General features: G+C 41.4%; 1 pseudogene; it reads left to right on the top strand.

Moving 5' to 3' along the window:
• Window positions 1-14,967: 14,967 nt before the first annotated feature.
• LOC129690446 (60S ribosomal protein L21-like) lies at window positions 14,968-15,420 on the top strand (annotated as a pseudogene).
• Window positions 15,421-15,724: the final 304 nt, after the last annotated feature.

The raw sequence follows: 15,724 nt of genomic DNA, 5'->3' as shown, positions 1-15,724 counted from the left end.
TGGAGGTCACATCAGCATGGAGCGTCAGGAAGCACTGGAATATACCAGACTACACAGTCACTAAGAAATACTACGTGGCAGAGGTGGGGAAAAGACAATTCAAGACAGTTACTAGATGCTACAAAGGCTCTCCTGGCATGGCCATCGATAGAAAAGAGAACATGTTGGCATGGGCACAGAGGAGGAGGACTCCACACAGACCCAAAAGAAAGGTTTAAAAGACATTGATACAAAAAAAAAAAAAAAATTAAAGTGATGCTTTCTTATGTGTGGGCCAAAGACAGGCCAGATCTACGAGCCAGAGTTGTCATCTCCCTGGGATTTTTGGGTGGTGCAAAGGCCATGAAAATTGTGGTTCCTTTCATGTTTAAAGATGCCGTAGACAGCCTCACCCAGATGTCGGGAAACATGCTGAACCTGAGTGAAGCACCAAATTCAGTTGCAACCATGGCAACAGCAGTTCTGATTGGCTACGGTGTATCAAGAGCCAGAGCTGCCTTTTTCAATGAAGTTTGAAATGCAGTATTGGGCAAAGTAGCCCAAAATTCAGTCTGAAGAATAGCCAAAAATGTATTTCTCCATCTTCACAGCGTGGATCTGGGTTTCCATCTGAGCAGACAGGAGATTTATCTAAGGCTCTGGACAGGGGCACAAAGGGTATTAGTTTTGTCCTCAGAGCTTTAGTATTTCATCTTTTCCCTATTATGTTTGAGTTGACCTTTGTCAGTAGTATTTTGTATTATAAATGTGGTGTCCAGTTTGCATTTTTAACCTTGGGAACACTTGGTGCATATAGAGCATTCATGGTTGCAGTTACACAGGTGGAGAACTAGATTTAGAGTAGAAATGAACAAAGCAGATAATGATGCAGGTAACGCTGCTATTGATTCACTGCTGAATTATGAAACAGTGAAGTATTTTAATAATGAAAAATATGACACACAGAAATAGGATGGATTTTTGAAGACTTATGGGACTGCTTCATTGAACAATACCTCTACTCTGGCTATGCTAAACTTTGGCCAAAGTACTGTTTTCAGTATCGGATTAACAGCCATAATGGTGCTTGTCGGTCAAGGAACTGTGGCAGGTGCCCATAGTGTGGGAGATCTAGTAATGGTGAACGAACTGCTCTTTCAACTTTCATTACCCCTTAACTTCTGGGAAATCTACAGAGAGAGACAAGTCCTTAGTGAAGTATCTTTTGAAGTTCCTGCAGGAAAGAAACTGCCATTGTAGAAGGTAGTGGGTCAGGGTAAAGCACAATAGTGAGGCTGCTGTTTTGTTTCTATGTTAAGGGTAGCATTAACCTTGCTGGTCAAAATAAACAAGATGTGCGCCTGGAAAGTCTTCAGAGGGCGGTTGGGGTAGTACCTCAGGATGCGGCCCTCTTCCTTAACACTATCTACCACAGCCTCTTATGTGGAAACATTAATGCTTCACCGGAGGAAGTATATCCAGTAGCAGAATTAGCTAGTCCTCATGAAGCAATTCTTTGAATGCCACATGGATATGCCATACAAGTAGGGGAACAAGGACTCAAGCTATCAGGAGGAGAAAAGCAGAGAGGAGCACATTGCAAGAGCCATTCTGAAGGAAACCCCCCAGTTATTCTCTATGATGAAGCTACTTCATCATCATTAGATTCCATTACTGAAGAGACTGTTCTTGGTGCCCTGAGGGATGTGGTCAAGCACAGAACTTCCATTTCCACTGCACACAGATGGTCAACAGTGGTTGGTGCAGATGAAGTCATTGTCCTGAGCCAGGGGAAGGTAGCTGGGTGTGGAACCCACTATGGTCTTCTCACTATGTCTAGCAGTCTCTATCCAGAGTCTTTGTACATAGAGCAGCCATGTACAGAGCCATGAGAGCCTTGAATGGGCTGCAAAGAAAGAGAGTCTATCCAAGAAGGAGGAAAGGAAGAAGCTCCAAGAAGAAACTGTCCACACTGTGAAAGGCTTTGGAAATTGCTCCTGTTAAGGAACACAAGACATTTTCTTGTCTTTCTTTTTGTTGTCTTGTTTGGTTTTAAAATATACATTTGCACTGAGGCAAAACTAGTCCATAAAGACATGAGCCATACATTCCCATTCCTTTAATACTATTAAATAAAGTTCATTTAAAGGAGTGTTTGCCTTTTATGGCTTTCACCATCTTTTGAATGTGACATCTGTAATTATCCCCAAATTATTTTCTTGTTATGTGCTCAGTGCATAATTTTTGTTACTGTTTGATTTTACCCTATAACTATTTTTGAAGTCTGACATCCATTTGATGTCGATAACCATATGGATTAGCGTGATTTCTGAGTTTATGTAGTCTTTAAAACCTCCTTTATGCTGAGAAGTTGTAGGGAGAACACCTTTTCTCTTCAACAGGAATTAAAAGAGAAACGTGTAGGTTTTTTTGCCTCTTTCCTTACCCTAGCAATAGTTCCTTGCCAATTTGAGAATTAGTTTATCAACACAATTAAAGTCGGAATTTACCAAATATGAACTATATTTATACTTTGGGCATTTTACTTTTAGATACACATAATTAGAGTTTTTATTATGTCCTTTAGGGAAGGAAAACCTCATATTGGTGGATAAAAGATTATTTTTAATCACCACTGGAACTTTTCTCTAGTGACTGGAATTTTATTTTGACTACCAGATTTTTATTTTGGACCAAAATTTATTAATTTTTCTTTGAAGTCTCACAAACCTCGATGTCATCTGAAAGTTACTATACAGACGGCAAAGCTTAGGGAGTTAACGGCTTTTCCTAATTCCGTCTTAGATGCACTGCTTTGCTACCTGAAGTTACACAAGCAAATAAATAGGATGTTATACATCCGTGCACGTGTCCGCCTGTGCACATGTACATATGTCTATATAAACGAGTGTGCACTTAAAGTTATTAAGAACACTTGGTAAATAGGAAAGGATTCCATATGTATATATACTCACTTTAGAGGATCAGGTATCTTAATCTATATTGGCACTTCAGAATTGCTATGTTTATTGAAAGACTTTTTCTTACTTATTCATCATTTAATGAGATCTCTTAAGTCTAATGGAAAAAAAGAGACTACGCATTATATTCAAGTTTTACTTAGAAAAAAATAGAAAAACCTATTTTACCTATTAGAAATAGTTATTAAAATGAGTTACACACTTCACTTAAAAAGTTGTTCACATGGGCATGGTAGTGCCAACCTGGAGCCCCAGGTCAGGAGTTTGAAACTAGCCTGGGCAATATAGGAAGACCCTGTCTTTTGAAACTGAAAAAGAAAAGAAAAAGTTCTCTCGTTTCAATACATATTTAATCTGTTTGATAGCACTCATTTACTTTGAAGCACATGTGTATCTCATGACTGTCCACATAATCATATGTAGTGTGGTTTTGTTCCTCAGGAAAGGCCCTAAAATCCTTATTACATTATGCTTTTAATGTGTTTTAAATGGTAATTTAGTATGGCAGAGATTAATATCTTTGATTTGTGTTATTGGTATTGGTGAATAAATATCTATTGTATTAAAAAGAACTGGTAACTGAGTTAACTAGAACTAGAAGAATTTGAGCAACAAAATAAATGATACAGTGTTTGAGTATAACCCGGAGAATAAAGCAGAATGCCCATGGGTCCAAGCTGCACACATAAATGACTGAGTTAATAAACAAGAGTGATAAAGTTAAAAATCTATACAACTTAAGGAGATTCTTTGCCCTCAAGGGAGAATATAGCTCTTACTCTTTCAGTGTGGCCTACAGCAAAAACAACCTTCCAAAGCATGCTCTAGAACGAAGATAAATGCATCAGGGAACCTGGACAGATACTGTCTGAGCCAGGACAATGTCCCATCCCCACGGATGTCATGTTGATAATTTGAACCTCAACAGAACAGAATGAGAACAGCATGCTACTTCCATACTTGTCCTCCCTCAAACCAAGTATCATCACAAGAAAAATAACCACCAAGGAGCAGCCCACAAGATGCCCGGCCAGGGCTTCTCAACACATGAGGGCGGTCCAGACCAAGCCATATGAAATCACTGCCATAACAAGAGCAGAGCGAGGAGATATAATGGCTGGGAAGGATGTGTTACAATCCAAGACAGGGTCCTGGCAGAGCGAACAGACACTGACGCTATCCACATGAAGAATCAGTTTTAGCACTTGAACGGATGACAACAGATACTATGTCTGTTCTTAGCCAAAAGGTCTAGAAGCAATAACTTTATCATTAAAAAAAAATCCAAACACCAATCCTTATCAAACAGCTACTATGTCCCAGGGTATTGCTCACCTCAACTGCGTGAAGAAAAAGTCTGATAGAGCCCCACAATAATTAAATGGTCACAAGGCCCCACCTACTCACATGGAATCCCAACATGTACCAAAGGAGAGAGTATAGAGTGATGAGCATACTAAGGACAGTCCTGGTGCCTGTCCATGTGCCCTTAGAAGAAAGCCTCTGCCCTGCAGGTTTATGGACTCTATAGGCGGTTGGGTGCCCTCTTGAGCAGGTGCCTGCTTTGCATACAGCAATCACAACAGCCCGTCTAACTTTTGCCTGCTCTCCCAAGTGTGTGGTATGTGTGGCAATGGAAGTCTTGGTGCTTTTCCTTTTGATCTAATCTCAGTCCTGGTATACTCTTTTACCTGAGTCAGCTGCTGAGAGGTTGTTTGACGGTTGCTAAGAAGGTACCTGTGAGTTCAGATGCTGCTCCTCTTCCAACAATATAAAAGGGTCAGCCCACGCTGGGCTGAGTTATGGCTCCCCAGGGGGAACATTGGTCTAACATACATGAGACCCTGGGTTCGCTCTCAAGCACCAGAAATGAACAAAGAGGCAGCTCCTTTCCCCTAGAATCCTTACTCAAGCAGGTCACAAGGAAAGCTTTTCAACACATCTGGTCTGAGAAGACATGAGCCTTTCAAGCATGCTTTCTTCTTGTTTCCTATTGCATAACCCAGCTCTTAAATGTTGCCTCTTTCTAGAAATAATCTTGTTGTGTTTCTCATCTTCTCTCTGTGTTTCCCTCTCATGAAAAGAAAAACAAACTCCTACGATGCCCAGATCTTACCTCTCTGCATTCTCCTCCATACAATCACAGCAGTTTCAATGCTCATTTTGTGCTTTCACATCCAGGAAGCTATGAATACATGGCCATCTATGGGAGATCCAATGTGCTCCATCCCAGAAGACTTGGTTGACCTATAGAGTCTGGCAAATTTCTTAAAAAAAAAAAAAACAATGTGTGTGTGTGTGTGTGTGTGTGTGTGTGTGTGTGTGTGTGTTTAGATATTGACTAGAGCCTTATACCTGTTCGGAAACTCACTCAGTATCAGTATGTCCCCCACACAGCCCTCTCCATATTCCTTATAGGCTATTAAATAGTGTGAAATAATATTATGGCTAGATAGAGGTTTGGGGTGGTCATGATAGCTGGGGTGAGTGTGTGTGTGTGTGTGTGTGTGTGTGTGTGTGTGTGTGTGTTCACTCTCTTTCTTCCCTAATGCAGCAGTTTTTGACAGAGACATATGGCCATTTAGATGCTGACAATGCTTTCAGGCAAGAAAGAAGTTATTGATGAGCTCATTTTGGCTAAGTATTCCATGATCAGGCCTCACTATGCATTTTTGCACAGCTCAGAATTGAGACAGTCACAAGGCAAATCTCATGAACACGGATTCAATATGCAGTCCCACTAAGATCAATCATTGTTTAACTTGCTTAAGCACAATTTCCTTAAATTATCTTTTCTCACATCCTTAAGAAAGTCACATTTTTCTGAACTGATTCCTGCTACCTGAAACTACCTTCATTTAATTATAACAAATGTGCCAAGTTGGTTCAGGACTGATCACCTTGTCAAGAGTATGGATGCTATTTTTTTTCTTTTGAATGAAAATCCTGAACTCTGACTTACAGCATAGGCTGTAAGTAGGCGACCAAGGTACTCAGGAGTTACAGAGACTGAAACTTCATCTGTGCACTCGGCATATGGTGTGGCCCAGGCTCCAACACTAGCCATGCTGTCCCTGAATCTATCTTTCCATCCTGTTTTAGGAGGTAATGACTTCCTCTCCGGGCTGGGGAGACAGTGATTTCCATGGTTACGGTTCAGCTGATGTGTATCAGCCCTCATGAGGTTGGGGATATGTCTTAATTGTATACGGTTCCATCTGATTTCTTCCCCCTTTCACTCACCCAAATGATTTCCATTCTTCTGTTGCTCAGCAGCTTGTCAGTTGGGGAAAGAGCTTATGCCTCTCTTTGTTTGGCATTCTGGCCAGAGCCCAGGTCCCATTTTCCAAGCACTTAATGAGCTCTGCCGTTCCTGGCTTGTGACCACCAGCCCTTTCCTTTATATATTGCATCTTTTCTGGAGGAGAACTGAACGCAAAAGCAAGCCAGGCTGACACTTAATAAGGAAAGGATAAACTGCTATTTGGGCATAAAAACAGCCTGAAGTTTATTTTTTTTTGTTTTTTTCTATGTAGATGAGTGTGCATTTAGCTTTTGCCATACAGAAAAGTGGGTAGTTGTAGGTGAATATTAGGTGTGCGATATGTGAGAGAGATCCAGAAGCAGCAGAATCAAAAGCCAAGGCTTTTTAGAGAAGTCTAATGAGTTTGTTTGTGCGTGCAGAGGTGCACACACCCATTGGAGGGGAACATATGGAAACCATAGCATGTTCTGTTGCTACTTCCTTGTTGGAAATGAAGTCTCTCAGCGAACCTGATGCTCACTGTTCCAGGAAGCCCCCAAGTCTGCCTGTCTCTGCCCAACAGCACTCGAGTTCTAAGCATGGGCCACCAAGTCTGGCTCTTGTGTGTATGCTGAGGAACTGTGCTGGGCTTCAACGTTGATCCTCGTGTTTGTACGACAAACACTCCATTAGCTCAAGTGTCTCCCCAGCCCTACTAATGAGCTTTAAAGAAGGCTCAAGAGTTGAAATAAAGAACACAGTCTAGTAGGGTAGAAACTTAACCATCACTCCCACTGCAACCATCAAGGTGCTCAACAAGAAGAGAAAACCCCAGGGAACTCAAATATGAGAAATAAATAGCAATTATAACAAATACATAGCAAGCACACGTCAGAGAGTGAAAACACGGGTCCTTTTCCCTTCTTCTTCCTTAAAGAAATAAACACAAAATATTATATTTTCTTCACCATAATCATCCTCACATTTGGAAAACACCCTTTTAGTGTCACCCAGATGTTTAACATTGTTCTCAGTACAAAGGACAGAGCACTCATTAAACAGAAACCTTATCTTTAAGTACAGTCTAGCAGAGAGTGGAATAAAGACTGAATGAATGCATGAATGAATGGCAGATGTCAATGAGTACTACCAGGGGCAGGGCGGGAGGTGGGGGTAGGGAGCACAGTAAGCACAGAAACAAACAGAAGATTGGGTGGTGTTACCATCTTTGAGACTGTCAGGGCATGCTTCTCTAGCAAAATGACATTTAAGCAGCATGGAACAAGGGACAAGCACATGGCAGGGTGTCTGGAGGAGAAGTCTCCAGAGGGGTGAAGGATCAGATACAAAGGAGTCATGTTCAATGGTCTTCAACACTCAGCAATCTATGAGACCCAAGTCACTATGCATAGATAAATACCTTCTCTTGTGAATCCAGAACAATGATTTTATAATTTTTGCAGAAAACTGTTGAAAAGGTGTTACATAACCTTCTCACTCATCAGAGATCTGAGCCACAATGAAATCTCTGATCATCTGAATGTATCTGTTCACATACACAGTCAGTATGTGAGCCATGTACCAACTCCATTCTTCCACTTACTCTGTCCAGCTACAACAGTACTGTGGGTAGAGCAGACAAGCCCACGCCCTCATAGACTCTTACTTAACATTGTGAAAGGTTGGGGACCATGGGAGCTAGGAGCTAAAGCAGGATCTGGAGTTTCCTAGAGGACAAGAAGAGGTTTTATAAGGAAGTGCCATGGAGACCGTAAGAAGAGAACGTTCCAGAAGTAGGCAGAGGGCAATGAGGTAGAGGAGAGAGAACTGATCTTGCCATGTTAAAAGAGACATGTCTGGATCTCAGATGGGGTCAACAAACAGCAAAGTAGCTCCAGACATAGGCTGAGAAGCTGGGCCTTGTATGGTCTTGACCAGATGGGGCATCACTTGAGGGGCTTTGGACAGGATGGATATAGGACCAAATAAGCAATGTGATGTGACACTACCGGCTGCACAGTAGGAAAGCAGGGGCCAGCAGGGAATATCAGTACACAGGCCACTGCAGGCCTTCAGAGGCAAGATTTCTGTTGCCCTGACACTGAAGACAGCAAGGGAAACCAAGAGCTATTAAGAAATAGAATGATACACTGTTGGGTAGAGTCTTTCAGAGGCCATCTGTGGTAGGCTCCTGTTCTGTTTCCTGTTTTCTCCCTCTTCCAATGTCCATCCCATTTCTCTTTCTAAATGAGGATCGATCGTCTTATCCCAGGTCCTCTTTCTTGATTAGTTTGCTTCTTTAGGTGTACAGATTTTAGTATGTTTATCCTATATTATATGTCTAATATCCACTTATAAGTGAGTGTATACCATGTGTGTCTTTCTGCTTGTGGGATACTTCATTCAGGATGATCTCTAGTTTCCACCATTTGCCTGAAAATTTCATGATTTCCTTGTTTTTAATTGCTGAGTAGTATTCCATTGTGTAAATGTACCACAATTTCTGTATCCATTCCTCCCCTGAGGAACTTCTGGATTGTTTCCAGGTTCTAGTGATTATGAATAAAGCTGCTATGAACATAGCTGAGCAAATGTCCTTGTTGTATAGTTAAGCATATCTTGGATATATGCCTATGAGTGGTTTAGCTGGATCTTGAGGAAGCACTATTCTTAACAAAGCAGATGCTGAGACTCATTAACAAACTTTGGGTAGAGTACAGATAATCTTATGAAAGAAGGGGGAGATAGTAAGACTTGGAGAGGACAGGAGCTCCACAAAGAGAGCAACAGAACCAAACAATCTTGGCATAGGGGTCTTTTCTGAGACTGATATTCCAACCAAGGACCATTCACGGATATAACCTAGATAACCTAGATAACCTAGATAACCTGCTCAGATGTAGCCCATGGCAGTTCAGTATCCAAGTGGGTTCCCTAGTAAGGGAACAGGGACTGTCTCTGACATAAACTCAGTGGCTCGCTCTTTGATCATCTCTCCATGAGGGGAGAGCAGCCTTACCAGGCCACAGAGGAGGACAATGCAACCAGTCCTGATGAGACCTGATAAGCTAGGGTCAGATGGAAGGAGAGGAGGACCTCCCTTATCAGTGGATTTGGAGAGGGGCATGGGAGGAGATAAGGGAGGGAGAGTGGTATTTGGAGGAAATGAAGGAGAGGGCTACAGCTGGGATACAAAATGAGTAAACTGCAATTAATATAAAAAATAAAAATTTAATTTAAAAAAGCAAAAAAAAAAAAAGAAGTAGAATGAGCTGGTCTTGGGGATGGACTCAAGTATAGGACTCAAGTAGGAGACATTAGGGGTCTCCTACTTGGTTTCTGAAGTCATAACATTTCATTCATTTCCTTGTACACTTGAGCAGAAAAGGAAAAAAAAAAGATAAGACATCCCAGCTCAAGCACCAAATACACAGTACACAAAATCACTCTTCTTGCTGGAAGCTAGGCTGTTTCTAAGTCATGTCTGGATCCTACCTAGATTTTGAAGTCACATTGCCCAAAGTTTCTTAGCCCTCAGCTGAGAGGTCATCAGGCTACACTGAACTCAAGAGAAATGAGTGCCAAAGCCAAAGAACTCCTTTGTTTTGACTCCATTAGGACAACACTTAGCTGCTCATACCTACAAGGGAATCAGCCAAGTGGGTGACTCATTACTTTTTTTTTTTCCAAGAGAACATGTAACAAAGATCTTTTTTTAAATGATATTTTTAAATTATGTGTACTGGTGTGTAGGTATGTACATGAGTGTAGGCGTCTGCAGAAGCCAGAAAAAAGGTGTCAGGGCCCCTGGAGCTGGAGTTACAGTAGTTGTGCTGCCTAATATGGGCACTGGGAATGAGCCCTGGTGCCCTTAACAACTGACCCATGTCTCCAGCCCCACATGGATCCCTCTAAAACAAAACAGAACAACATAAAACAGAATCCACAGGAGCAGTGGAGGCAGCAATAGGGAGGAATTTCAAGTACAGCACTTAGGTTTGAAGAAAGCTGGGGGTGAGGATGAAAGATAAGAGATCTGATGCTACAGACAAAAAGCCTGTATCTTTGTTTACCCTTCTTTAGACAGTAATGAGGGTGGAGAGGAAAGCCACGGTCTTTCCAATACCAAGAAGACCTGGGGAAATGACTTCCCAGAAGAGAGAGGTACAAAGACACAGCTTGGCACCTGTGTAGACGCACTCCTCTTCCTGGGTAAAAAGGCCTGCTGCCCAGATCATGCCCAGGCCTCGAGAAAGGAAGATTGATGATCTAGAAATTGGATGAAACTCTATGGATTCTATTCATCCCTCAGGGAAGACCCTCCACAGGGTTTATTCATCTTCAGGTGACAACACTTCAAGGTTACTTCTTGCAGCTGATAGCAAGTAAATCCACATAAACCCAGTTCCTTTCCTTGAACACAAGCATGTATGTATTATTTAGTCTCTTGCTTATGCTTCCAAACAAGAACAGTAATAGAATGTTTTTGCTCCTGGGGGCACACCTTTCCACACCAAGCAACCACAGGAAGACACAGAACATTGTAAGTCTGTCCTTCTGTAACTATTATCTTTAAACCAATTTTAAATTGAGGTCACACTAACTGTTTCATAATATACAGAGAAAATCCAACAGAATATTAAGGATGGCAGCCTAGATGTCAAATATATTGTTGGTTTTGCAATCTCCCACTATTCCCCCAAAAGAAGACCTCTTGATGAGATGGGCAACAAAAATGCCATGTAATATATAAGCTACTTTGCTCTTTCAAGAGAAAACAAAAAATACTGAGATAATACCAGAATTTCCAGGGGAGCAATCAGAATTTTCAGGCAGTGATCTAATAGTTTAATTCTATTTAAAAATTATATATCATGCTTGTTTTTAGAAGTAGTGCTTAGTGCCCGTAAGAAAGTTAAGAGCCATTGTCAGTTGCAACAAAGCACCTCCCTTTAACAGGCCTTGAAATGATGTTTCAATAGTATGGACAGCAGCAGATAATTGATAAAGATTCCCCACAAGAAGGAGACATTCACACAGAAATGGCATCAGCGAGGGGTGCTGGAATGGCTTCACAACGATCCTGCAGCCCTGAGCATAAAGTAATTATCTGGGGTCTAGAGGAGTCTGGCTCTGAAGTCCCAAGAGGCAATATCACACAGTAGAGTGCTTAGCCTTGATCCGCGCCTTTTAGACACATTGTCCCCAAACTGCCTGTCTAGGATGCTGTTAAATCAAGACAACAAAAATGTCAAAATCATTTTCTGGCTCTATATTTCTAATATTCCCATAATCACTCCATTTCTCTTGCATTTTGGATGGGAACAAATGTATTTCCTTCTGGATATTTGAAAGAAATTCATAAAAGCACAATTTACTCCCCTGGGGGCCTACACTCACAGTTGAGCTGAAGCTGCCAATGGTATCAAGATCTTCTGGAGGCTCTATTCTAAGGTGCTTTTCTTCCCCGTGTGGCTTAAGAGTTATTAACTCAGAGACAACAGGCTGATCTGCTCCCAAAGCAAGAAGGCTTTATGTAGCTTTTAGAGAGCTTGTCCCTCAAGGTAAGGCTGCCCACTGTCTCCATATCTCTTTAACATAGTACGTGAAGTCCTAGCTAGAGTAATAAGACAACTAAAGGAGATCAAAGGGATACAAATCGGAAAGGAAAAAGCCAAAGTATCACTTCGCAAATGATATGATAGTATACATGAGCAACCCCAAAAATTCAACCAGAGAACTCCTTCAGGTGATAAACACCTTCAGCAAAGTGGATGGATACAAAATCAACTTAAAAAAAAACAAACAACAACAACAAAAAAAAAAAAAAAAAAAAAAAAAAAAAAAAAAAAAAAAAAAAAAAACAGAAGCCCTTCTGTATACCAAAGACAAAAGGCAGAGAAAGAAATTAGGGAAACACCTTTCACAATAGCCACTAATAACAGAAAGTACCTTGGTTTGACTCTAACCAAGCAAGTGAAAGACCTGTTTGAGAAAAACTTCAAGTCTCTGAAGAAATAAATTGAAGAAGATATCAGAAGATGGAAAGATCTCCTGTGCTCATGGATTAACATAGTGAAAATGACCATTCTGTCAAATGCAATCTACACTGTCATCAGAACAAAACGACACCCTACAGACTGGGAAAGGATCTTCACCAATATTGTATCTGACAGAAGGCTAATTTCCAGTATATATAAAGAACTCAAGAAGTTAAAAAGCAACAAATCAAGTAACCCAATTAAAAAATGGGATACGGAGCTAAACAGAGAATTCTCAGTAGAGCAATATAGAATGGCAGAGAAACACTTAAAAGAAATGCTCAACATCCTTAGCCATCAGGGAAATGCAAATCAAAACCACCCTGAGATTTCACCTAATGCCCATCAGAATGACTAAGATCAAAAACTCAAGTGACAACACATGCTGGAGAGGTTGTGGAGAAAGGGGAACCCTCCTCCATTGCTGGTGGGAATATAAACTTGTACAACCACTTTGGAAATCAATCTGGTGCTTTCTCAGACAATTAGGAATAGTGCTTCCTCAAGATCCAGCTATATCACTCTTAGGCATATATCCAAAATATGCTCAAGTATACAACTAGGACATTTGTTTAACCATATTTTTAGCAGCTTTATACATAATAGCCAGAACCTGAAAACAACCCAGATGTCCCTTAGTTGAGGAATGGATACAGAAATTGTGGTACATTTACACAATGGAATACTACTCAGCAATTAAAAACAAGGAAATCATGAAATTTTCAGGCAAATGGTGGGAACTAGAAAAGATCATCCTGAGTTATCCCAGAAGCAGAAAGACACACATGGTGTATACTCACTTATAAGTGGACACTATACCTATAAGATAGGATAAAAACATACTAAAATCTGTACACCTAAAGAAGCAAGCTAATCAAGAAGGAGGAGCCAGGATAAGATGATCTATCCTCATTTAGAAAGACAAATGGGATGGACATTGGAAGTAGGAGAATTGAGAAGCAGGATAGGAGTCTACCATAGAGGGAATCTGAAAGACTCTACCTAGCAGTGTATCAAAACAGATGCTGAGTCTCAAGGCCAAACTTTGGGCAGAGTGAAGGGAATCATATGAAAGAAGAGAGAGTTAGTAAGACCTGAAGAGAACAGGAGTTCCACAATGACCAAATATATCTGGGCCTTTTCTGAGACTGACTCTCCAACCAGGGATCATGCATGGAGATAATCTAGAACCCCTGCTTGGACATAGCCCATGGCAGCTCAGTATCCAAGTGGGTTCCCTAGTAAGGGGAACAAGGACTGTCTCTGGCATGAACTCTGTGGCTAGCTCTCTGACTCCCCGTCCCCCGTGGGAGGAGCAGCCTAGCTAGGCCACAGAGGAGGACATTGCAGCCAATCCTGGTGAGACCTGGTAATCTAGGGTCAGATGGAAGGGAAAGAGGACCTCCCCTATAAGTGGACTTAGAGAGAATCAGGGGGGAGATGAGGAAGGGAGGGTGGGATTAGGAGGAAAAGAGGGAGGGGGCTACAGCTGGGATACAAAGTAAAAAAAAAACTAATTAATATAAAAAATAAAAATTTAATTAAAAAAAAGAAAGCCTGTCCCTTTCTCCTCAAAAAAATATCCGATGCATTTCTGGGGAACATGTGGAAGAGTTACAAAACATGTAAGATAACAGTGTCTTAGCCCGTGAGTGTTGCTATGACAAAAGAACTGAGACTGAACAACAGATGTTGACTTCTCAAGATTTGGAGGTCGGGAACTCCAAAGTGCCATAGGCTTGGGGTCCAGTGAAGTGTAGTCAGTATTCTACTGTCTTCAGTAGAACCATGACCCCAGTGTTTGTGCCCTTAAGTGCTAGTCCTCTGCTCTCCCCCCACAGCAATAACTAACAACCACTAGACACCTTTGTCTTCCTCATACATGCCTTATGCACACTATGCTTTACAATTCCCAACAATCGTGTAAGTTGAATAAGAATGTCCAATAAATGTGAGACAAGCATGAAAAGGAAGGCTGTTCTTTAAGATATAGAGAGAGCTTCGTTCAGAAGCTCATTATGAATGAGGGCAGATGAGGGAGGCAGAGGCAGGCAGATCGTTGTGAGTTTGAGGCCAGCCTGGTCTACAAAGTGAGTCCAGGACAGCCAAGGCTACAAAGAGAAACCCAATCTCGGAAGGAAAGAAAAGAGAGAAAAAGAAAAGAAAAAGAAAAAGAATTGGGTCAGAGGAAGCCTGATAGAGAACTGACCAAGAAATCTTCAGAGAAATCCCAGACAAATGAAATATCTGACTTTTATAACCTCTGAAGGAAGTTTTCTTTGTGTGATTTAGTTCAGCCTGGTGCTTGTGACAAAGACCACGGAAGAGCCAACTGCTGGACAGAACCATAAATTAGAGGTTACTACAGCACAGACAGCGTCTTCACTCTCAGTCCCAGTGGGAGCTGTGGGGAGGCCTGGCCTGATTTCCCCAGGATGTGGGATCTGCTCCTTAGCTGTGCACACTGCCTTAAGGGGCAGGCCGAGCTCTAACAGTGCCTGGGAGTGTGAATAAATTTGTCTTCTGTAACTAACACCTGACGCATCTCTTGAAAGAAAGCCATCTTAGACACTGAGCGTGATCAGTCACATGAAACACTACTCTAAAACAGCGTGTTGTGTCTCATTCTTATGTTTCCAGGAGATGTGCTGATTATATCTCACTTTAAAGAAGACAATTCATCCTTTTTGCTGCAGTAGCCATCTTGTGGTAAATGGCCAAGATGACAAACACAAAGGGAAAGGGGGAGGATACTGGCTATATGTTCTCCAGGCATTTTAGGGAACATAGAGTTGTTTCTTTGGCCACATACAAGTGAATCTATGAGAATGGTGACATTATAGACATCAAGGGAATGGGCACTGTTCAAAAAGGAATGCCCCTTAAGACAGTTACCATGGCAAAATCGGAAGTGTCTACAGTATCACCCAGCATGTCTTGGGCATCATTGTAAACAAGAAGGTTAAGAGCAAGATTTAGTACATCGAGCACACTAAGAGATGAGACAGCTTCCTGAAGCACATGAAAGAAACAATCAGGAGAAGGAGGCCAGAGAGAAGGGCACCTGGGTTCTAGTTGAAGCACCAGCCTATGCCTCCCAAAGCACACTTTGTGAGGACTAACGGGAAAGGAGCCTGAACTGCTGGAGCCCATTCCATACAAGTTCATGGCCTAATGTACAAAATAAATAAAGGACCTGGACTATAAAAAACAAAACAAAACAAAACTATTCTTTTATTCTCACATTTTTTTTTAATTGATTTGAGTTCAAAACATAACAACACTAGTTAAAGTTCTGGCGTATCTTGAAGGATGCAGGGTAGGACAATTATTGAATTTATAAGGGTTGGAAGGGTAAAACCCATTGCGCCCTGTCAACCAATGTCTCTAGTCCAGCTCTACTTTCCATCTAAGCTCCACAAAACTCAGGGCAAGTGTCCTGCTTATTGCCAGAGTTGAGATGACTTATCTCCTCCTCA

Source organism: Psammomys obesus, unplaced genomic scaffold (assembly GCF_907164565.1).
Source record: "Psammomys obesus unplaced genomic scaffold, mPsaObe1.curated_primary_1811, whole genome shotgun sequence".
Taxonomy (NCBI): Eukaryota; Metazoa; Chordata; class Mammalia; order Rodentia; family Muridae; genus Psammomys; species Psammomys obesus.
Note: the sequence above shows the minus strand (reverse complement) of the source record. Positions and strands in the feature narration are given on the sequence as shown.